Source organism: Arachis ipaensis, chromosome B9 (genome assembly GCF_059453495.1).
Source record: "Arachis ipaensis isolate K30076 ecotype BB chromosome B9, ASM5945349v1, whole genome shotgun sequence".
Classification (NCBI taxonomy): Eukaryota; Viridiplantae; Streptophyta; class Magnoliopsida; order Fabales; family Fabaceae; genus Arachis; species Arachis ipaensis.
The window spans coordinates 113369533-113394291 of NC_142444.1; positions in this window are offsets into that span (position 1 = coordinate 113369533).

A 24759-nucleotide genomic window follows, 5' to 3' on the forward strand; every position below is an offset into this window, starting at 1 on the left:
TAAAAATAAATAAATAATTACAGGGTTTGTGGAGGTTTGAAAATCTCACAAAATAGTTATTTTTTTAAATTAAAAAATCAATTTGTGGGGTTTTAAACTGCCACAAAAGTGATTTAAAACTACCACAAAAGTCCAATATAAAACTCCCACTAAACACATACAAAACCCCCACAAAAGACCTAGTGGCACCTCAAATTTTGGGGGTTTTAGAAATCTCACAAACCATTTGGTGGGGGTTATAAACTTCCACAAATAAGAAAAAAACTGCCACAAATAAACAAAAACCTTGTAGTGGCACTACTGAAAAACTTACAACTAGTTAGTCTTTGAAGGCTCTACTTCAATGCCATTCTTGCAAACTCTGTCAAGTTGCTCTATATATGAAATATAGAGAACCCTATCATAGCTCGCCATCTCCATGAGAAAAAATCTTAGTTAGTTTCATTTAATTCGACTTATTATTCTTTTTTCTTCTAAATTCTTTTTAGTTTTTGACCATGCACCGTGTAACACCCTACCACATAGAGCTTTATGCTTAAGTCATAAAACAGAGGTATTGTGGTATTACAACCTCTAAAATAAAATATATACGTATAATAATTGAAAGAATATAATATATACGAGGAGTCTTGAAGGATAGGTAAAGAAAAATCGTGAAATTAAAAGCGCAACTCTCAGGAAATAACGTTTACTTGCATACGAAGAAAGTATATATATATATATATATATATACAAGGAGAGTAGAGGGTCAAGGTACAAAATATTCAAGCATATTTACATATAAAATCCATAACCCAAAATACACAAAATAAATCTTAGTGCTCCATAAACCTCTATGAGCTACAAAAGTAAATCAAGTCTATAAGAGGGTTCTATACATGAGCATATATCTAAATATCACAAAATATAAAGTCCCAAAGACCCACTTCGCTGCAAGAACTCTAGACGCTTAACGATGTGCCTTTCGACCTACATTTGAAAAACACAAATATCTGTATGTAATGAGAACTGGAGCTTCTCAGTATGGTAATGGTGTCACATACATAAGATATAAGGTCCTGGAAAAGTCAGAGGTAATCCTAGAACTTTGACATTTAAATTATAAGGCTTAAAGATTTAAAACAAAAAACCATAAAAAAGGGTGGTAATCTAAGGTTCCTAAACTTAACCAAAACTCTATTCCAACACTTTCCTCCAAATCCTCCAACTCCGGTGGAACCACACAGACAAACAAGCAGAAAATAGCAAACACAATTAGAATATAAGTAATGCAGGTAGCAAGTATAACAAGTAAGCATATTAAATTCATATAGGCATTCCCAATAATGCACAAGCAAGCAATTGAAATATATGCATATGATGTATGTCTGTCCTATGGCTAATGAGTCTCATCTGTCGGCTATCAAGCTAACCCGACATGTCCGGCTACTAAACCCTTGACAGTTCCTCGACGCGCATCCCCAAGAGTCTATGCATAGCTTTTTCTCATTCATTTATAAATTCTGCTCATTGGGAAAACCTTTTTGGAAATTTATAAGTGTCCGGTCACCCTTGCGACGTAGGGTCAACAGAGTATCGAGTTTTAACCTGGAGCACGTGTTGGCAAGCCACTGCTCTTTACCCAGGAAACCTCGTATCTCAGATAAAAGAAGTGTATAAGCCACATTATCATTCATAATCATTTCATAATCATTCATTACAGCCATAAACATCACATATACATCATATCTCTACACTTCTCATACATAATTTATCATATTTCAAACTTACTTCACCTCCAAGATACCACCCGTTCCTAACTTTTCACCTTATCACTAAGTATACAACTAAGGTTTAGGGGATAAAAGAGTAAAAGTAGAGGTTAGAGGTTCAAAATTGGGTTTTAAAACATAAAATTCACTTTGCTGAAATCAGGGGTTCCGCATACGCATGGACGGTCTTGCATACGCGGAGGTGCATTTTGTCTTATTCGCATACGCGTGCAATTGCTTGCGTATGCGAGCCACCAAACCCGAAAGGAACAGCTGCGTCGCGTGCAGGTGGTCGCGTACGCAACCCCTCAAAATCCCAGTTCTCGCATATGGATACCCTGCTCGCATACGCGAGATACCAAACCCGAAAGGAATGGCCACGTTGCGTGCTGGTGGTTGTGTATGCGGATGTTGCAGAGTAAGCAAAAATGTTAAGTGTTACAGAATTTTAGTTTTACGTACCAAACTTTCAACGCATATAACTCTTTCGTTTTAAACGATTTTCATCCGTTCTTCAAACGGTGTAAACTTCATGTACCCAATTTTCATATGAAGCAAGTTTAAAAAAGTTTGGGGGTCCGAAAGCCGAGTTATGCCTCGCCAAAATTCGACCAAAAATCAGATTTTTACAAAGTTTGTCAAACCTCTATTTTTACCAATTTATATTCATTAACCACATTTTCAAAACACTGTCCAGCACCAAAGCATGCCATATCACAGCCAACACAGCTCCATATTCTACCACCAGCAATCATACCTCAATTTAAATAGTTTCAATTCCACAATTCTCAAATTATACTAACACAAAATCATCAAAACTCACATACCCACATACAATATTGTTGTCCATCACCATCAAAATCATTATTCATCAATCTTTCTTACCAAGCCAACTATATTCAGATCATACTTCATTCAATCTATCATGCCTCATCAATGCAACACACATCGTCAACTAAACTACCAATCAAGTTCCAAAATTCATAATTCAACTTATCCTAGGTCATCTAGCCTAAGTTTTCACGACACGTTATATATTATATACGAGAAACCAAAACCATACCTTAGCCGATTTCCTCGTATAGTCCAAAGGCAACCCAATTAAGCAAGTCCACAAGCTCTACCACCAAAATACAGCATCCAAGGTTCCTAATCAAGCTTCCATCTCCACAATTTTTGCTCCATATCACATATATACACTACCTATTTCACATAATTATATCCATACATACACATTCAATATCCAATCACAATTAATTAAAAAATTCACTAGGGTTTAAGGATCCTTACTTTGTATGTGCCTCAATCAAATAAAAGCTCGCTAAATCGCTAATTATTCAAGTTAATTTGACCCTAAAACATCAAATTAACTAAAAATCTCAACATCCAAAACATATAATTTTCGAATTGGGGAATAGAGAATTGGAACTGAAAATGTGGCTTTCTTACCGAATTAAGTACCAGACTTTGTAGAGCTCGTCGCTGCGGATGCATGGCTGCAAACGGTGCGGCGATCGGAGCTTGGAGTGAGAAGTTATGTGAGATTGAAGTGGAAGGTTAGGTTATGGAGCTCTTCCTTCCCCTTTCTGCATGCTCCACAGGTTCCTCAATGAGAACAAAGGAGAATGAGCTAAAGCTCATTTGTTTAAGTGAGTTGGTTGGGCCCACGGGTCCGGTTTAGGCCTAGTTCGTTTGATTCGACTCGTTTGCCCCAATCTTAGACCAAAATTTTTTAAAATTAATGTCAAAATTCTTATTTTAATTAGGTCTATCTCATTAAACTATAAAATTCTATTTTCTAATTTCTTTGATTGATATTTAATTTATTGGCTAATTATTTGTTAATTACGCGAGATTTACACACCGTTAAATGAATACCTTCCGTATATTATTTTAAAAGATTTATATCTTTTATTATGATGTCCTATTTTTGAACATCTTTATATTTTATTTTTTAATAATTAATAAAATATAACTTACTATATTTGAAAAAAAAATTAGAAGAAGAATAGGGATTCAAATAATTCTTCAATTACATATGTTTTAAGTGTATTATTTAAGTATAATTTTTGCTTGACAATTTTTGTTCAATACAATGATGATATAAGGAATAAGTAGCTATTACCATTTCTTAATTAATGTTTTTTTTTTTAAAAAAATCATTCTGAAATTTTTCTCTTAAGCTTTTCACTAATTATTAGTTAATCTAAAATAAATGAGATTTTATGTAAAATCAAAAGAGAAAATAAAATACATAATATAAAATTGTAACAAAAATTAAATTATAAAATTGTCTGAATTAGTAAAAATTTTATAAAATTTATTGATTTATTTAATTTAAAATCATAATATCAAAAAATTTTAAGAATTGCCAATGAGTTATAGCTCAAATGGCATAGTCTTCCTATACTCAATTAAGAGGTTGCGGGTTCGAGTCTCCTATCTTTGGTAAAAAAAAAATAAAAATTAAATTAAAATTTTAATTATTATAATCGAGCACTTTTATTTAACAAATGCCACTTGTTAAGCTCTAAACTACTAACTGACTTACATATTTATAAGAATAAGATAACATAAAATATTATCATCAAAATAATATAAGTATGTGAGTATAGTAATATTTTCTTTAATTTGAACTAAATAATATTATCGTGATCATTACAAAAAAAAATACTGAATACTGTTAGATTTACCAATAAAAAAATGAAAAGAATCGTTACTGGTACTATGATTACCAGTACATGTTCCATTAGAATAAATCTGACGATTTAAACTTTGCCGGTAAATATTTATCGTCGAATTTTGTTATCCACCAGTAACTTGCGGCAGATTTAAAGTCGGATTATGATGTTTAATAGGCAAAAGTTATGATGAACATTACCGGTGAAAAAATCTGACAGTAACATTGTTGCCATAACTTGAGCCTTCGCGCAACTTTACCGTCGAAAAAATCTGACCATAAATTCGACGGAAAATATTTTTTAAAAAAAAATAATTTAAATGATCGCTACCGTCGGAATTTTCCGTCGGTAAATCCGCCAGTAGCGTTAATATTTTTTATTTTTTAATCTATGATGGACGACGAAAGTTAATAATGGATAGTCAACTCTCAATTAACAATGAATAAATTAGTATTTTATCTAAAAATACTGATTTACATATGATGTAAAATATCAAATATACTGAATGTAAACATGAAATGAAAGTTTGATAATGAAATACATAAGATAAAACTATATTGATATTACTTTTATTCAAATTCATCATCTTCTTCCTCTGATTCATTATCCTCCTCTTCCGAGGTAATTTCCTGGTCATCGAACTCTTTTTCTTCTTCTTCTTCTTCTTCTTCTTCTTCTTCTTCTTCTTCTTCTTCTTCTTCTTGAAGATCGTCTTCATCCAATGGTCCCATCAGCCTCGATGCGACCTTTTGGATTAGTCTTAACCACAACCACCTAACTAGACTTGCATAACTCCATATAAAGCAAATAGTATACCTATCGTGCATCTTGAGGTAGAATAAAAGGACCGTAGTGTCTATATTTTCTGGTCACATTTACTTTAGTGTTATTGTAGTCCTTGTGCTTTCGTGTTCCTTGTTGCAAACTTGGATCATATCATAATTGACATTTAAACACGCACACCTTCTATGTAGTGCAACAAAAATACTCTAATTGAATTATATTGTGCAACACACGATACCAATCAAAATGACCACTGCCTGAATCTCTACGAACCCAGACTCCGGTGTTATCTATTTTTTTCCAACCAATCATTGTGAAGAAGGGAACCAATGGATATCATTTAGCTTGTGTCCTTATTCATTGAACTCCAACTAAGTGCAACTAGTTCCGAGTCTGTTGTGTTAGCTAGATGTACTCTGACGTATTCTTTGAACCAAGGAAAAAAATTATTCAATGATGTATCGGGATTTATTTCTTGGAATAACCTATGATACAATAAGATAAAAAAGAAAATTTTAATGTAATGAAGTTTTGATTAGATGACAAAGATAGTATCTTACTAAATACAATAGTTATGAAGACTTAAAAACTCACATCAGGTAGGGTGAAACCTGGTCACGGTTAAGCAACACATGCAAATGTGCATCATCAATTTCTTTTTTTTTTTTAACAAATATTCACTACCCACGCCCATTGCAACTCTTTCTAGAACAAATATCGGATACACTGGTCATCTGACGAGGATTCTCCCCTCTTATGATTCTTTCCAACTCTTGTTCTACGTGACTCAACATAAGGCTCAAAATAGAAGGAGCAAAATACCGATGCTTTTTTAGCTAAAAAAGCGCTCTATTCTTCATGGTGTAGTTAAACGATCCAATCATCCTCTCAAACGGGTACATCCACCTAAATTGGACTGGTCCACATACTCTTGCTTCATATGGCAAGTGGATTGCTAAGTGTTCTATGACGACAAAAACTTCAAAAGAGAATATCCTCTCTAACTTACAAAATATGATTGAAATATTCTTCTCCATGATTGTGAGATCATTTACGTTAAGTTTCGTAGAATATAAATCCCTAAAAAATTCACTTATTTCTGTAAAAGGTTTCTAGATGTTGGTAGGAAGTTCTCGGAATGCATAGGAAGCAATGACTCCATAAAGACATGATAATCATTTTAGCCTAGGAATTAAGGGCAAGTAGTGCATCCATTTGTTTGGAATTCTCTTTAACGGTCATTTACCAATCTGTTCTCTCTCGACTTGAAATCTTGGTGCATCACAAAATCTACAAGCGATTAGATTTACACCCCATTTGTAATACAGTATACAACTATTCAACCAACAATCAATTTTTACCGAATTTAGATTCAATTTTGAAACTAACTTCTTTAGTTTGTAGTAGCTCTAGGGGATGCCACTAGTCCTGACAGGTACCAATTCGTTGCAAAGGGTGGCCACATATCAAAAGATTTTTGGGTGTGATTTGATTCAGATTTAATATTCATCATTCTAACACATGCAGACAATTTCGAACGAACAAACCCCTCGTACAAGGGTTTCATGACCGATTCTAATAGATGATAAAAGCTCTTTCCCTCCAGGTTAGGCTTTTGTTTAGCATCTTCCGCATCAGTAACACTTATTGCATCAAGCACCATCTCGTTGGATCTCTCTTGGTTACCCTCCCAATTCATTTTTTCCATGGTTAGTTCTCTAACCACCCAAATCCTCGTTGATCGACGCCCAGACATATTGAAATTCGAGGCAGGCTGGTTAATTCTCTGGTCATCCACTTCTCCGTGTTCCATCCATATCCAATACATATCCTTGAATCCATTACGGTAGAGGTAAAATGTTATATCCAAAGGTCAGCCAACACTTATAGTACAGACACCTAGATACCCCTTGAAACCTAAACGGTTCCATGTTAAAGACATACGCAACAAATACGTCAACTCCCTCAAAGAATTCAGATTTTAAAACCTCCTATCCACTATTGTCTCTATCATACATCCATAGATAATGACTTGAAATCATCTTGCAACAAATACCCTAGAATTCATCCAACAACACAAATTATTAAAATATTTAAAAAATTCGGCAGGATTCTCCTATAATTAGAATCTCCAACCAAATACGATTATTATTTTCTCACAAACTAAACATATTTTAAACAATTTAAATGAAATTTTGACAGAACTTCTCCTTAATTTAGAGACATCCACCAAATAAATTTAACAGTTTTCATAGAGAAAATAGGTGCATGCATAAATTAGAACAAATACGAATTCAATAACACATCAAATCCTAACCGTTCTAGTGTGCGACCCCTTATAACTCCATAATTTTCTAGCAAACAAGGATTTTGAGAAGGCGCCTTTATGCGACCTTCTCTTACTTCGGTCCTAAAACACTATCTTAGGAAAGTAAGTCCGGCATAAAAATTAAACAATTGATTATATTTAGAGATAGAAAATCTACCTGGAACACGGATGCACAGAATACGAAAGAAGCGAACTCCAATTGATCTTAGAGAAATAGCACTGTCCTAATAAAAAAGATAACTTATTGAATTCATAAGGTGAAACTAATTCAATAAACTAAACGAAGTCTTCCAACAGCTCGAGCACTCTTAATCTCATCCTATTAAACCTACCTTAACTTAACTTAATATCTATTTATATTAAATTAACATAAGAAATCCTAATCACAAACTTCATTACACTAATTTAATCAATAATTTGATAAAATACCTAACAAAATCCTAACTCACAAAAAATCTAAAAAAAATAAAACACTATACCAAATCCTAATTACAAACTTCATTACACTAATTTAATCAATAATTTAAAATACTTAAAAAAATCCTAAATTCAGAAAAAATCTGAAAAAAAAAAACTATACCAAATCCTAATTACAAATTTCATATACTAATTTAATCAATAATTTGATCAACTACTTAATAAAATCCTAAACTCACAAAAATTTGAAAAAATAAAAAAACTATACCAAAATTATCTATGATGGTGGCTGCAGAATCGTGGAGGCATGGTGGTGACAGGAGGCAACAGTGATGGCAATAACGTGACCACTACCAATGGCCACGAACCGACAGCCACGAATGCGAACAGTTGCGGCATTACCGAGCAATGACCAGCAGCTCTAGTGGCGACAACGTGCAACAGCAGTGGCAGTGGAAGGTGGTGGCGACGGTAATAGTTTCAATACTGCAAAGAGAAGATGAGAAGAAAGAGAGAAGAAAAGAGAGTGAGTTCGCAGAAGTGAGGGGAAGGGGTTGTGTTTGAATTGTATCCCAATTTTATCTTCGAATTTTCTGCCGGTAAATTGCCTAAACACAGTGTTTCACTAACCCGAGATACTGGCGGCCGAATCCGATGAAAGATCCACGGGTAAAGTTGGCGCTACTGAAATAAGATTTCGCGCCATTGATTACCATCAGATTTAGTGGCTGAATATAAAATTCGACAGTAACTAATTTTAGGAACTAAACCTTTCTCGTATTTGACGTTAAAAAATGTCACTAAATCCGCCGGTAATGACCACTGCTAATGCCAACAGTAAATCCGACGGTGTTCAACGTGTTTCTTATAGTGGATCCAATAAAAAATCTTCATGAGTATTCACAGTTTAAAAACTAATTCATCATAGATGCTTCATTTAAGAGTTTACTGCTTGCTAATAAATTGTTGTATGAATTTTTATGATTTATTTTTTTTTTAATTTAATAAACTTATTGAATTTAAATCATAATAGTTTGCGTTGTATTAAAAAATTTCTATACAAATTATAGTCGTCTGAATAAAATTAAATTAAAAAAATAATGATAAAATTGATGTAATTCGAATAGTAATAAATATTGATTTTTATCTTTTAAATCGATTTAAATTATATTATAAATTTTTTTTACTTGTTTAAATCTCGTTTACAATGTAAATGAGATGTGTAATATAATGTGAAAATATAATTTCTTTCAAAAAAATATATAGATAACTATTTGATTTATTTTATGAGTAAATGGTCAAATTAGTTTTTGAAAGATTATTCGTTCGCTAAATTGGTCTTCAAAATATTTTTTTAATTAAATTCATCTTTTAAAAATTTTAAATTAATCATGTTAGTCCTTTTATCACTTTTTTTGTTGATAGTATCAAAATTTACTAATGTGGGACGTTAAGTGATACCATAACATACATCTAGAGTCTTAATTGAATAATAACTTAATAATATAAGTTTATAAAATTAAATCAAATCAAAATCTAATTGAGGAGAGAACTTGAAACATTGAAAACTCTCAATTTGAAGTTGATTTGATCTAATTTTATAAACTAATAATATTAATAATCAATTAGGACTACTAGGTGTGTGTTGTAATGTTACTTAACATACCATATTAACAAATTCTGATGCCGTTAACAAAGATAGTGATAGAAGGACTAAATGACTAATTTAAAATTTTTAAAAGACGAATTAGATTAAAAAATATCTTTTAAAAATCAATTTAAAAATAAATGATCTTATAAAAATTAATTTTAATATTTACTCTTTATTTTATTTATATAAAAAAATCCTAGTTTTTATTTATTAGACCGACAAAAAATAGAAACAACTAGATTTTGCATGGATAAAATCAAAGCACATAATGTGACCTTTCAAGTAATCATATAATCTCAAATAACTTTGAATCTTTGAGTTATATATATATATATATAAAGGTGGACACTACGATAAAGTTGTCATTTTCATCTTTTTGTAGAGACGTTTTTCATTTTGTGGTTGTTATTGATTTAAAAGCGTATCACTAAAAGTGTTGTTTAAAGAGAAAGTATTACCCTTAATCGTTAACTTGGCTCTGATACCAATTTTTTAATTTCGACTTTTCTTTTAATTTTTCCTTCGAAATTTCTACTATCTCTTCATATTTTGTTTCGAATAAGTTTATAATTTGTATAGATTCAATTGGTGGTGCTTTATTCAAAGGATTTTGATAAAAATAATTTGCAACTTCATAATCTAAAGTATTAACCATTTCTACAATTTCTCTTGTATTTGTTATATGATTATTTATACTAGTCCTTGATGTATATTTATAATTCTGATTTCATATTTATAGTTTTTTAATTCTGTTCTAATTTCTATCATAATTATAATATCGTAATATGGTTTTCCAGACATTTATAAATTTCTTAAATTTAATTCTAACTTGTGTATATTTATTCTTATTTCTATCTTTTTTATTATAAGGTCATCAATTTCGATCTGAAGATTATTTAATTCTCTTTTATACTCCTCTATTTTATTTTTTAATTTTTTCGCTCTTTTCCTTTTTATTTTATTTTCTGGTTTTTCAATCTTTTTATGCCTCATAAATTAGGTAATCTTATTATAATTCCTAAAAATAGTTTTGTTTAACATTATTTATTTTAGAATTTCTGCAAACTCTATCATTGATTCATCACTATTTTTCAAAGATTCTATTAATTTTTCTAGCTGTTCCACTTCTCTTTTTAACTTGTTATAGATTATTTTTAGAGCTTTAAATGCTCTTTGATTTATTTCAGAAAACTGCAAGTAATTCTAACGATTTTCTCTTTCAAAGAGCTCTTGTTTCTTATCTTGATAAGTTACATATATTTCTTCCTTATTTATTGTCATAATTTAGTATTTAGGGTTTCATTTAGTTTTTCGACCTTTTTTGTTAATTCTTTTATTTCAGAATTTTTCTCTTTAATCTTTAATTTAGATAAACTTAAAGGACTATTAATTTTAGATTTCCTTATTTGAAAATTTGATGATCTCCTTGATGGTTCTTTTAATAATAGAATTGGGTTTTTAATAGCTTTATATTTTGGTATTTTTGTTTTTACAATTTTCTGAAATAATTCATCGACATAAATTCTTTCTCTGTTTTTAAATATTATACTATGATGGCTATTTGTTAAAGCATAATTTATTGCATATGTAATTGAAAATGGTTCATCATCTTGTTCCATTAAACTTTTTCTATGAAATTTTTAAGCTAAACTTATAGATCTTCCAAGATTTTCAGTTGATAAAGGTATAGCATATCCAAGATGGGCATTAAATTTAACATTTACATTTTCCAAATTTCCATGAACAATTCCAATTATTTGATCTATTGGGTCATCAGTAATTCTTTTGTCACAGATTGCTAAACTTATTGGTGAATTAATTCCTTTCATATATGTAGATTTAGTTAAGACTTGTATGGTACTAATATGAATCCATCCAATTTTAGATCTTTTTTGTTGATCCTTAATTTTCTCAATCTGTTTACTCAATTCTTCATCATTTATCAAAGCTATTTCAAGTTCTCCATTAGCAGATTTTATTTTTATAGGAGTTTCAAGTTGAATTTTTCCATAGTATATTATATTTTTCCTATTAAAAACTTCTTTTAAAAGATTTTGTTTATTAAAATTTTCATTTGATTTGAGATTTAGTTCTGTTTTTAGAACAGCCTGTTTTTCATTATCTAATAAAGCAGTTAATCTATAATAATCAGATTCTTCCGTTAATTCTAAGCTTTCTAAATAATTCATAACTAAGAGACTAGGATAAAGATGTACCTTTCTGGAGAAAAACTTCCTTTATTTAGTATATTTTACATAAAGTGTTTTTATCTCTAGAGGGGAGATTGTAGATATTAACTCCAGAGGGGAGTTTGGAACTATTTTTTCCTAAGGGAATTCTTTGTCAGACTACAGAATCGCCTCGGCAGCTTCCTCCTTGCTCTCCTAGCATATGAGTACTCTTAGCCTTCTGCTTTCTGTTTTCTGATACTTCTACAATTGCCTAAGCAATCTATTTATAATGGTTGGGTCTGATGGACAATTCCCACCCTTACCCTTCTTATGACATCATTGCTTACGTCATTATCTTGCACCAACTACATTATTGGTGCTTTATGACCTAAGCGCTTACGTCATTATGCAATAATGTTGAGGGATGCTTCAGATGCACTGTCCTCTTCTTTTATCATGTGGGCTTCAGATGCACTGTCCTCTTCTTTTATCATGTGGGTTGATTCCGTTTCATTATTGCTTTCTTCAGATATTTCTGAGGCACATAGCTGGCACTTGTGGTCTTCTCTATCTTTTATCAAATAGCAGAGATTCCTCTTTATCCCTTCAGGGAGCTTTTCTAAAAGTCCAGATAAATTGTAGAATGCTGATTCAAATTTCACCAAGAGTCTCATCTCTCTTTCTTCAATTTCATTTCTTTTACTGGACACAAGCAGAGTATTTCTACTTTTATAATTAATCCTTGTGTGAGATTCCTTCGTTATTTTTTGAGTTCTTTCAAAGACCCTTGCTAATGTGCTGGCTAGTCTTCCTTCATGACTGTAAATTGTTAAATTTTGAATTCGATCAATTGGTTGAAAATTTTTGGACATGAATATTACTTGGTGTGCTGGAACCAAGCATTCTTCTTCTTCATTAAAAATAGGTTGACTGTTTGTAAATTTTAGGGATACATCCCTTGGATTTACATTGTTAATCATATTTTTAAATCTCTTTACTGCATCAACGAATCCTGCAGGAAACTCACTAATAATTTTTAGATCATTAAAAATTAAAATTGTATCAATTAATCCATACTGGAAAAACTGATAAGTGTTAGATGGGAAAGCATCTGGAAAGATAACCAGCTTTGTTAGCTGTTCTTTGGCAATAGGATAATATCCCAAAATTGTCCTTTTTTCTTCAGTCCAATTCAGGACTATATTAAAGGTTTCTCTGAGATTTGATCTACAGACCCTTTTCTTTTCCTTGATTTCAGCCCTTGTAGAAATGTTTCTCATTATTCTTGTTCTCTGGGCTTGAATTGGAGTTTTATCTGCTCTTTTTAGGGTTTGCTCTGGATGAAGAGCTTCATATTCCCTGAAGGATTCCTTTGCCTCTTCCAGTGTTAAAAATCTTCCTTTATGAATTATCCTTGATTGATGTGTGAATGGTGCTGCTTTTTCCCAGGCATCATATACTCCTTTCATGGGCCATTATAAATTACATAATATTTTTTTATCTTGGGTGGATTTTTTAATAATTTCAACAATTATTATATTTTCTGAAATTTTTTCTTCACCTGATTTGTCCACCATGCTTAGCTGGCTGAACTCTGATGGTTTCGCTTGTTGTGTTGATTTCATTGCTTCAATGGCCTTCTTGAGAGATTGGATCTGTGTTCTTATTTGCTGACAATGCTTGCATTTTTCAAGTTCTTGCTCATATTTTTGAATTTCTTGATCTAATGCGTTGTAGACGAACTCCATTCTCTTGTTAATGTATCTGCAATAACATTTTTGTCACCCTTAATATATTCAATCTTTATTGGATATTGTAACAAAAATAATTTCCATCTTACCAATCGTCCATGATTATAATCAACTTTTAAATTATACCGTATGAAACCTGTTAGGTAACTTGAATCTGTCCTTAATGTAAATTTTCTGGGTAGTAAATCAATTTTCTATTTTTTAAGAGATTTAATTGCTGCTAGAGTTTCCTTTTCATGAGTAGTATATCTCTGTTCTGTTGGAGTAAAAGTCCCTGAAATATACCTGCAAAGTAATTCCTTTGGGGAATATTTAGAATCTAGTGATTCTTTTTCTTGTTCCAAACTTTTTATAGCTTTCTTAGCTTTTAGACATCCTGACCAGGTTATGTCTGAAGCATCTGTTTCTACTATTAAGTAGTCGTTTTCTTTTGAAATATAAAGTTCTGGAAGATTTTCACATAATTCTTTGACTTTTTGAATTTGCATACTATCTTTTTCTTCCCATTTCCATTCTTTTTTAGTACTTATTTTTGGAAATAAGCTTTTAGTGTATTCTGTTATATTCTTTAAAAATCCTTGATCAAAAATATAATTTATACACCCTAAAAATCTTTGTAATTGTTTTCTATCTTCTATTTTATTAGGAAATAAATTTACCTTTTCTAAAATATTTGGTTGAAGTTTTAGCTTTCCTTGAGTGGATAGAATTGATCCAAGAAACTCTATTTCTTGTTTTGCTATTCTTGCTTTCTTTTTGCTAAGAACTAATCCTTTTTCTTTACATCTTTCTAAAACTATTAATAATTTTTGAAGATGATCTTCTTTATCCTGTTTTGTAAAAATTAATATATCATCAATGTAAACTAAAACAAATTCATTTAACTCTTTTAGATTTTCTTCCATAAATCTTTGATAAATACCTGGGGCTTGTTTTAATCCGAATGGTAATACATTTCATTCATAGAGCAACACACTTGTTGATTCTTTTGTTAGGCAAGTAAAAGCAGTTAATTTCTTTGTTTCTTCGTCTAAACAAAGTTGCCAATATCCTGATTTTGCATCAAGAGATGAAAACCAAGTTGCTCCTTTGATTTTTTCTAAAATAGAATCTTTTCTTGGAAGTTTATGAGCATCACCAACAGTTGCTTCATTCATCTTCTTATAATTAATTACCATTCTTCGTTTTTTCCTTTTAATTTCATTATTGTTTTCGACATAAAAGGCTGGAGCTGCATGAGAACTTTTACTTAATCTTATAATTCCTTTTTCCAAAAGATCTTTACATTCTAATGAAAACTCTTCTCTATCTCTTGCGGAATAAGAAATTTTATTTGGAACATTTATTTCTTTTGTAGGATCTTTTAATTTAATGCTTACTAATTCTTTATTTGTATTTTTAATATCTAAAGGATTTTTAGCGCAAATTTCATCCAAAAGTACTTCTATTTTTATTTTAAGATTATTTTTTGGAATATTTATCTAAAAATATAAATTTAAATAACATGTTTCTAATATAGAAAATATTTTAAATTTTAAAATCTTATCTATAGTAGTAGTTGGTATTTTTATACGTTTTGATTTTTGATTTATTGAAGAATTGTGTGGAGCTTTTAAAACTATATATGTTAATTCTTGAATGAATGGATGATATAGTTTTAAAAAATTATTTCCTATGATAAAATGCATTCCAGAATCTAACATATATATAGATGGAACAATGAACCTATAATTTTGAATAAATATTTTAGCCATCTCTGCTTTTTGGTCAATTTTATGTATTGATTTGTCAGCTATTCTAACTCTTAATAATTTCTTTAATTTTTTCCAATCAAGTTTTATATTTGTACTAGCAAAGCATTGTGTTGCTCCAGTATCTATGAAAGCATTTATAAACATTTCTGTTATTTTATAGTAATAAATGTGGCATTATTGCTAAGTCTTTGAGTCTGTTTCTGAGACATATTCAAAAATATAGTCTAAGTTATCATCTGATTCTTCTAATGGTTCCATGAAACAAGACTTAGCAATTTCTATTTGTTTGCTAAGGTCCTTTTTATCCTTCTTTTTTGGACATTCATTTGCATAATGTCCTTCTTCCTGGCAATACCAACACTTACAATTTTCTTTTTTATTTGGACAATAGTTATTTTTTTGTCTTTTGTTTTTATTGTTATTTTTTTTTCTAAAATACCTCTTTTTTCTCCAGTTTGGATAGTATTTTCTTTTTCTAAATTGATATTTTTTTTCTTTGAAAATTTTTATTAAGACCATATTTTTGAGGTATATCTTCATTATCCTGACAACAAATTCTAATTATATTTTCAAATCTTTTTTGGGTCGCTTCTTGCATACAACGTTCTTTTATTTCCTCCCTTATTGCAGAGGTTGCTCCGCCAAAATTATTTTTAATTGTCCCTCTATTTATTTCTCTTATAAATCTTCCCATTATAAATTCATTAGCAGGATATGGAAGTTTTGTTATATACATACTAAGATAATGGTCTTTATCTTCTTCTTTTAATTTATAATAATGTATTCTATATTCACATATATAAGATTCCACATTACATAAATCATATATCTGAATATTAGCTAAATGGTTTTTTACTTCTTGATATTCTTTATTATAGACTTCTTGTTTATGATCTATAATATTTTTTTCAAAAAATTCTTTATATAGAATCATTATTATACGTAATATCTTATCATAAACTGTTATTTTTGTTGCTAATTCTTCTATTATTTGATTTTCTATTGATGTCATATAATCTCTTATAGTTCCTTTAGTATGAAACCCTATATAATTCTAGATATCTCCTCCAGACAGTTCACTAAGTTTTAGATTAGTAAAGGCTTCTAATAAAAAGGAATTCAACCAGTTCTCGAAAATTTCTTTTTCATTCTTTTTACAGTCTAAATCGAGCATTCTTTCTCCTTCCATTTCCTGAATTTTAGGAACGTATTTTGATGGTATTTTTGTGTACTTTGAATCTTTATTCATAAATCCTTTTTTAAAAACATAATTTTCAAAACCTGTTTCCCATTTAAATTGAGATTGATTATCCTTAGATGTTCCAGCTTTATTTTTTACATGTATTGGAATTGCTAGTTTTTCATCACTTGAATAATCTAGGATGTGTTCTTCATTTTCTATATTTTCAGAATTTACTAATTTTTCTTCTATTTGAAATTCTTGTTCCATAATATTATTTTCTTGAACCATTTTTAATTGTTTAAAAAGCATTATAACTTCTTCTAATTTTTCTTCAATATTCATAATTTCAATGGTGATTTTACTTTTAATTCTGTTATGTTGATTATATTTTGAAATTTTTCTTCTTTGGGATTCCCTTTCTAAAAATATTTATTTAATATCTGTTTAATTTCGTTAATATTAGGTTCCTCTTTTTTCTTATTTCTTTAAAATTTTATGGATATATACTAATATTTCTTCAAGCATATCTACTATAGAATTTAATTGTGGGTTAAAAGTATGATAAAGATGTGGAGAATCATTTCCATGGTAACATTTTTTAGAAATTTCGTGTGAAATATAAGTTTTTTCAGGTTTTTGAAGTCTTTCAATAAAACTTATAGTAAAATAAAGATTTTGAAAAAAATCATTTTGTATTGATTTTAAGAATTCGATGTCATTACAATTAACATTAGTTAAAATTATTAGTTTTTGATCTATTAATTTTGATAATTTAATTATTTCTTCTCTTAAATCTTCTAATTTATTTTTTTCTATTAGGTAATGCTTTTCTTATAAAAAGCTATGGTTTTAAGTGTTTTGTAGTAAAAAGTGTGGTTTTAGAATGTATGGTTTAGGTCTTACCATAAAGGCGTCTTTAAAAAAGGTTGTTTTTGGATCTTTATTTGAGTGGTGGCCATATATAAAAGTTACTACCTCACAATATTGTATGGCCAGTGAAATATCAACTAATTTTAAAATTTTTTTTAATTTGACGTGGTTAAAAGAATTTTTCATGAATAAAAAAAAGATTCTCAAATAAATTAGAATAATACTGTATTTTTACTATAAAATTGTATGACTTATGAAAGTGATATTTTAGTTTATATATATTTGCACGAAATTTAACCAGCCATCAACAAAAAATAACACTTGTTATTATCTTTTCATGGATCTATAGATATATTTCATCATATAAAAATATATTATTTCATGGTAGGATTAGTATATATACACGCTGCATCTATCGGATTTATGTACACAGTACACCAAAGATACTATATATATTAAAATTAGTAGACTAAGCGTTACAGATAGAGTGTTTGATAAATGGCAAAGTTAACTATGGCAAACCTTTTTGCACTTTCCCTTTTGCTTTCAGGTTCAAATATACCATCTTCATATCTCATTCTCATGCATGTTAATTAATAAATATCTTGTTAATGTCCTTGGTTTATTGTTTATTAAAAGAAAGATGTAATATTTGACATGAAAATTGTATTCTTTAATTAAATTAATTTATTGAATGTGTTTGCAGTGAGAATTGAACGGTGTGAAGGCACAATTTGCCGTCGTTATGAAGTTCTCATCGAGAACTGCGAATCTGGAATTTGCTACAACGAGTGTACGAAGGCGGCAAAGGTTTCTCAGGTTCTAGAATCGTCACGTTGCCTTAGATCTGGCGTTTGTCTTTGCGAGTATTTTTGCACATAGCGGAAGAAAAAAAAATAGTAATAAAGATTTAAATAATTCTCATTATATAGGTTCTTATTGAAAACCTGTCCAATGAATGAATGAAATGACTATTTTCTCATCGAAAAGAATAGAGATTTATTAAATAATTCTTTATTCAAGAGTGAACAATCTTATATATTTATGTTCCAAAGTAAAAAATTATAGAAAATTATATGGTACAGATCTAAATCTGTACAGATTTAAAGATTTGCTTACTTAAACCACACTTTTTAAAGCCACATTTTTCACTTAAAACCGTAGCTCTTCACAAAGAAAAGCGTCACCTAATGAAAAAAAGTAAATTAGAAGATTTAAGAGAAGAAATAATTAAGTTATCAAAATTAATAGATCAAAAATTAATGATTTTAACTAATGTTAACTGTAATGACACCGAATTCTTAAAATCAATACAAAATGATTTTTCTCAAAATCTTTATTTTACTATAAGCTTTATTGAAGGACTTCAAAAACCTGAAAAAACTTATTTTTCACACAGAATTTCTAAGAAATGTTATCATGGAAATGATTCCCCACATCTTTATCATACTTTTAACCCACAATTAAATTCTATAGTAGATATGCTTGAAGAAATACTAGTATCCATAAAATTTCAAAGAAATAAGGAAAAAGAAAATCCAAAAGAAGAAAAATTTTAAAATATAATCAACATAACAGATTTAAAAGTAAAACCACCACTAAAATTATGAATATTGAAGAAAAATTAGAAGAAGTTACAATGCTTTTTAAACAATTAAAAATGGCTCAAGAAAATAATATTATGGAACAGGGATTTCAGATAGAAGAAGAAATAGTAAATTCTGAAAATATAGAAAATGAAGAACACATCCTAGATTATTCAAGTGACGAAGAACCAGCAATTCCAATACAAGTAAAAAATGAAGCTGGAACATCTAGGGATAATCAATCTCAATTTAAATGGGAAACAAGTTTTGATAATTATGCTTTTAAAAAAGGGTTTATAAATAAAGATTCAAAATATACAAAAATACCATCAAAATACGTTCCTAAAATCCAGGAAATGGAAGGAGAAAGAATGCTCGATTTAGACTGTAAAACGAATGAAAAAGAAATTTTCGAAAACTGGTTGAATTCCTTCTTATTAGAAGCCTTTACTAATCCAAAACTTAATGAATTATCTGGAAGAGACATTTGGAATTACATAGGATTTCATACTAAAGGAGCTATAAGAGATTATATGACATCAATAGAAAACCAAATAATAGAAGAATTAGCAACAAAAATAACAACTTATGATAAGATATTATATATAATGATGATTCTATATAAAGAATTTTTTGGAAAAAATATTATAGATCATAAACAAGAAGTCTATAATAAAGAATATCAAGAAGCAAAAAACCATTTAGCTAACATTCACATATATGATCTATGTAATGTGGAGTCTTATATATGTGAATATAGAATACATTATTACAAATTAAAAGAAGAAGATAAAAATCATTATCTTAGTATGTATATAACAAAACTTCCATATCCTGCTAACGAATTTATTATGGGAAGATTTATAAGAGAAATAAATAGAGGAACAATTGAAAATAATTTTGGTGGAGCAACCTCTGCAATAAGAGAGGAAATAAAAGAACGTTGTATGCAAGAAACAACTCAAAAAAGATTTGCAAATATAATTAGAATTTGCTGTCAGGATAATGAAGAGATACCTCAAAAATATGGTCTTAATAAAAATTTTCAAAGAAAAAGAAAATATCAATTTAGAAAAAGAAAATACTATCCAAACTGGAGAAAAAAGAGGTATTTTAGAAAAAGAAATAACAATAAAAATAAGAAACAAAAAAGTGATTATTGCCCAAATAAAAAAGAAAATTGTAAGTGTTGGTATTGCCAAGAAGAAGGACACTATGCAAATGAATGTCCGAAAAAGAAGGATAAAAAGGGTCTTACTAAACAAATAGAAATTGCTAAGTCTTGTTTCATGGAACCTTTAGAAGAATCTGATGATAACTTAGACTATATTTTTGAATATGTCTCAGAAACAGACTCAGAGACTGAGTAATAATGCTACATTTATTACTATAAAAATAACAGAAAAATTTATAAATGCTTTCATAGATTCTGGAGCAACACAATGCTTTGCTAGTTCAAATATAAAACTTGATTGGAAAAAATTAAAGAAACCATTAAGAGTTAGAATAGCTGACAAATCAATACATAAAATTGACCAAAAAGCAGAGATGGTTGAAATTTTTATTCAAAATTATAGGTTCATTGTTCCATCTATATACATGTTAGATTCTGGAATGGATTTTATCATAGGAAATAACTTTTTAAAGCTATATCATCCATTCATTCAAGAACTAACATATATAGTTTTAAAAGCTCCACACGATTCTTCAATAAATCAAAAATCAAAACGTATAAAAATACCGACTACTACTATAGATAAGATCTTAAAATTTAAAATATTTTCTATATTAGAGACATGTTATTTAAATTTATACTTTCAAATAAATATCCCAAAAAATAATCTTGAAATAAAGATAGAAGAACTTTTGGATGAAATTTGTGCTGAAAATCCTTTAGATATTAAAAATACAAATAACGAATTAGTAAGCATTAAATTAAAAGATCCGACAAAAGAGATAAATGTTCCAAATAAAATCCCTTATTCCGCAAGAGATAGAGAAGAGTTTTCATTAGAATGTAGAGATCTTTTGGAAAAAGGAATTATAAGATTAAGTAAAAGTCCTCATGCGGCTCCAGCCTTTTATGTCGAAAACAATAATGAAATTAAAAGGGGAAAACGAAGAATGGTTATTAACTATAAGAAGATGAATGAAGCAACTATTGGTGATGCTCATAAACTTCCAAGAAAAGATTCTATTTTAGAAAAAATCAAAGGAGCAACTTGGTTTTCATCTCTTGATGCAAAATCAGGATATTGGCAACTTCGTTTAGACGAAGAAACAAAGAAATTAACTGCTTTTACTTGTCCAACAAAAGAATCAACAAGTGTGTTGCTCTATGAATGGAATGTATTGCCATTCGGATTAAAACAAGCTCCAGGTATTTATCAAAGATTTATGGAAGAAAATCTAAAAGAGTTAAATGAATTTGTTTTAGTGTACATTGATGATATACTAATTTTTACAAAACAGGATAGAGTAGATCATCTTCAAAAATTATTAATAGTTTTAGAAAGATGTGAAAAAAAAGGATTAGTTCTTAGCAAAAAGAAAGCAAGAATAGCAAAACAAGAAATAGAGTTTCTTGGATTAATTCTATCCATTCAAGGAAAGCTAAAACTTCAGCCAAATGTCCTAGAAAAGGTAAATTTATTTCCTAATAAAATAGAAGATAGAAAACAATTACAAAGATTTTTAGGGTGTATAAATTATATTTCTGATCAAGGATTCTTAAAGAATATAACAGAATACACTAAAAGCTTATTTCCAAAAATAAGTACTAAAAAAGAATGAAAATGGGATGAAAAAGATAGTATGCAAATTCAAAAGATTAAAGAATTATGTGAAAAACTTCCAGAACTTTATATTCCAGAAGAAAATGACTACTTAATAGTAGAAACAGATGCTTCAGACATAACCTGGTCAGGATGTCTAAAAGCTAAGAAAGCTATAAAAAGTTTGGAGCAAGGAAAAGAATCACTAGATTCTAAAAATTCCCCAAAGGAATTACTTTGCAGGTATATTTCAGGGACTTTTACTCCAACAGAACAGAGATATACCACTCATGAAAAGGAAACTCTAACAGCAATTAAATCTCTTAAGAAATGGAAAATTGATTTACTACCCAGAGAATTTACATTAAGGACAGATTCAAGCTACCTAACAGGTTTCATACGATATAATTTAAAAGTTGATTATAATCATGGACGATTGGTAAGATGGCAATTATTTTTGTTACAATATCCAATAAAAATTGAATATATTAAGGGTGACAAAAATGTTATTGCAGATACATTAACAAGAGAATGGAGTTCGTCTACAACGCATTAGATCAAGAAATTCAGAAATACGAACAAGAACTCGAAAAATGCAAGCATTGTCTGCAAATAAGGACACAGATCCAATCCCTCAGGAAGGCCATCGAAGCAATGAAATCAACACAACAACCAAAACCATCAGAGCTCAGCCAGCTAAGCGTGGTGGACAAATCAGGTGAAGAAAAAATTCCAGAAAATAAAACAATTGCTGAAATTATCAAAAAATCCACCCAAGATAAAAAATATTATGTAATTTTTAATGGCCCCATGAAAGGAGTATATGATGCCTGGGAAAAAGCAGCACCATTTACACATCAATCAAGGATAATTCATAAAGGAGGGTTTTTAACACTGGAAGAAGCAAAGGAATCTTTCAGGGAATATGAAGCTCTTCATCCAGAGCAAACCCTAAAAAGAGCAGATAAAGCTCCAATTCAAACCCAGAGAACAGGGATAATAAGAAACATTCCTACAAGGGCTGAAATCAAAGAAAAGAAAAGGGTCTGTAGATCAAATCTCAGAGAAACCCTTAATATAGTTCTGAACTGGACTGAAGAAAAACGAGCAATTTTGGGATATTATCCTATTGCCAAAGAACAGCTAACAAAGCTGGTTATATTTCCAGATGCATCCCCATCGGACACCTATCAGTTTTTCCAGTATGGATTAATTGATACAATTTTAATTTTTAATGATCTAAAAATTATTAGTGAGTTTCCTGCAGGATTCGTTGATGCAGTGAAGAGATTTAAAAATATGATTGACAACGTAAATCCAAGGGATATATCCCTAAAATTTACGAACAGTTAACCTATTTTTAATGAAGAAGAAGAATGCTTGGTTCCAGCACACCAAGTAATATTCATGTCCGTCTTCCCAGGAAATTTTCAACCAATTGATCAAGTTCAAGATTTAACAATCTACGGTCATGAAGGAAGGCTAGCCAGCACACTAGCAAGGGTCTTCGAAAGAACTCAAAAGATAACAAGGGAATCTCACACAAGAATTAATTATAAAAGCAGAAATACTTTGCTTGTGTCTAGTAAAAGGAATGAAATTGAAGAAAGAGAGATGAGACTCTTAGTGGAATTTGAATCAGCATTCTACAACTTATCTGGACTCTTAGAAAAGCTCCCTGAAGGGATAAAGAGGAATCTCTGCTATTTGATAAAAGACAGAGAAGACCACAAATGCCAGCTATGCGTCTCAGAGTTATCTGAAGAAAGCAATAATAAAATGGAATCAACCCACATGATAAAGGAAGAAGACAACGCATCTGAAGGTCACATAATGAAAGAGGAAGACAGCACATCTGAAGCATCTCTCAACATTATTGCATAGTGACGTAAGCGCTTAGGTCATAGAGCACCAACAATGTAGCTGGTGCAAGATAATAAACAATGACGTAAGCAATGACGTCATAAGAAGGGTAAGGATGGGAATTGTCCATCAGACCCAACCATTATAAATAGGTTGCTTAGGCAATTGTAGAAGGCATCAGAAAATAGAAAGCAGGAGGCTAAGAGTACTCATATGCTAGGAGAGCAAGGAGGAAGCAGCCGAGGCGATTCTATAGTCTGAAGAAGAATTCCCTTAAGGGAAAAATAGTTCTAAACTCCCCTCTAGAGTTAGTATCTACAATCTCCCCTCTGGAGATAAAAATCCCTTATGTAAAATATACTAAATAAAGGAAGTTTTTCTCCAGAAAGGTACGTCTTCATTCTAGTCTTTCAATTATGAATTATTTAGAAAGTTTAGAATTAACAGAAGAATCTGATTATTATAGATTAACTGCTTTATTAGATAATGAAAAGCAGGCTGTTCTAAAAACAGAATTAAACCTCAAATCAAATGAAAATTTCAATAAACAAAATCTTTTAAAAGAAGTTTTTAATAGAAAAAATATAATATACTATGGAAAAATTCAACTTGAAGCTCCTATAAAAATAAAATCTGCCAATGGAGAACTTGAAATAGCTTTGATAAATAATGAAGAATTGAGTAAACAGATTGAGAAAATTAAGGATCAACAAAAAAGATCTAAAATTGGATGGATTCATATTAGTACTATACAAGTCTTAATCAAATCTACATATATGAAAGGAATTAATTCACCAATAAGTTTAGCAATCTGTGACAAAAGAATTACTGATGACCCAATAGATCAAATAATCGGAATTGTTCACGGAAATTTGGCAAACGTAAATGTTAAATTTAATGCCCATCTTGGATATGCTATACCTTTATCAACTGAAAATCTTGGGAGATCTATAAGTTTGGCTTATAAATTTCATAGAAAGAATCTAATGGAACAAGATGATGAACCATTTTCAATTACATATGCAATAAATTATGCTTTAACAAATAGCCATCATAGTATAATATTTAAAAACAGAGAAAGAATTTATGTCGATGAATTATTTCAGAAAATTGTAAAAACAGAAATACCAAAATATAAAGCTATTGAAAACTCAGTTCTATTATTAAAAGAACCATCAGAAAAATTGGTTTCATC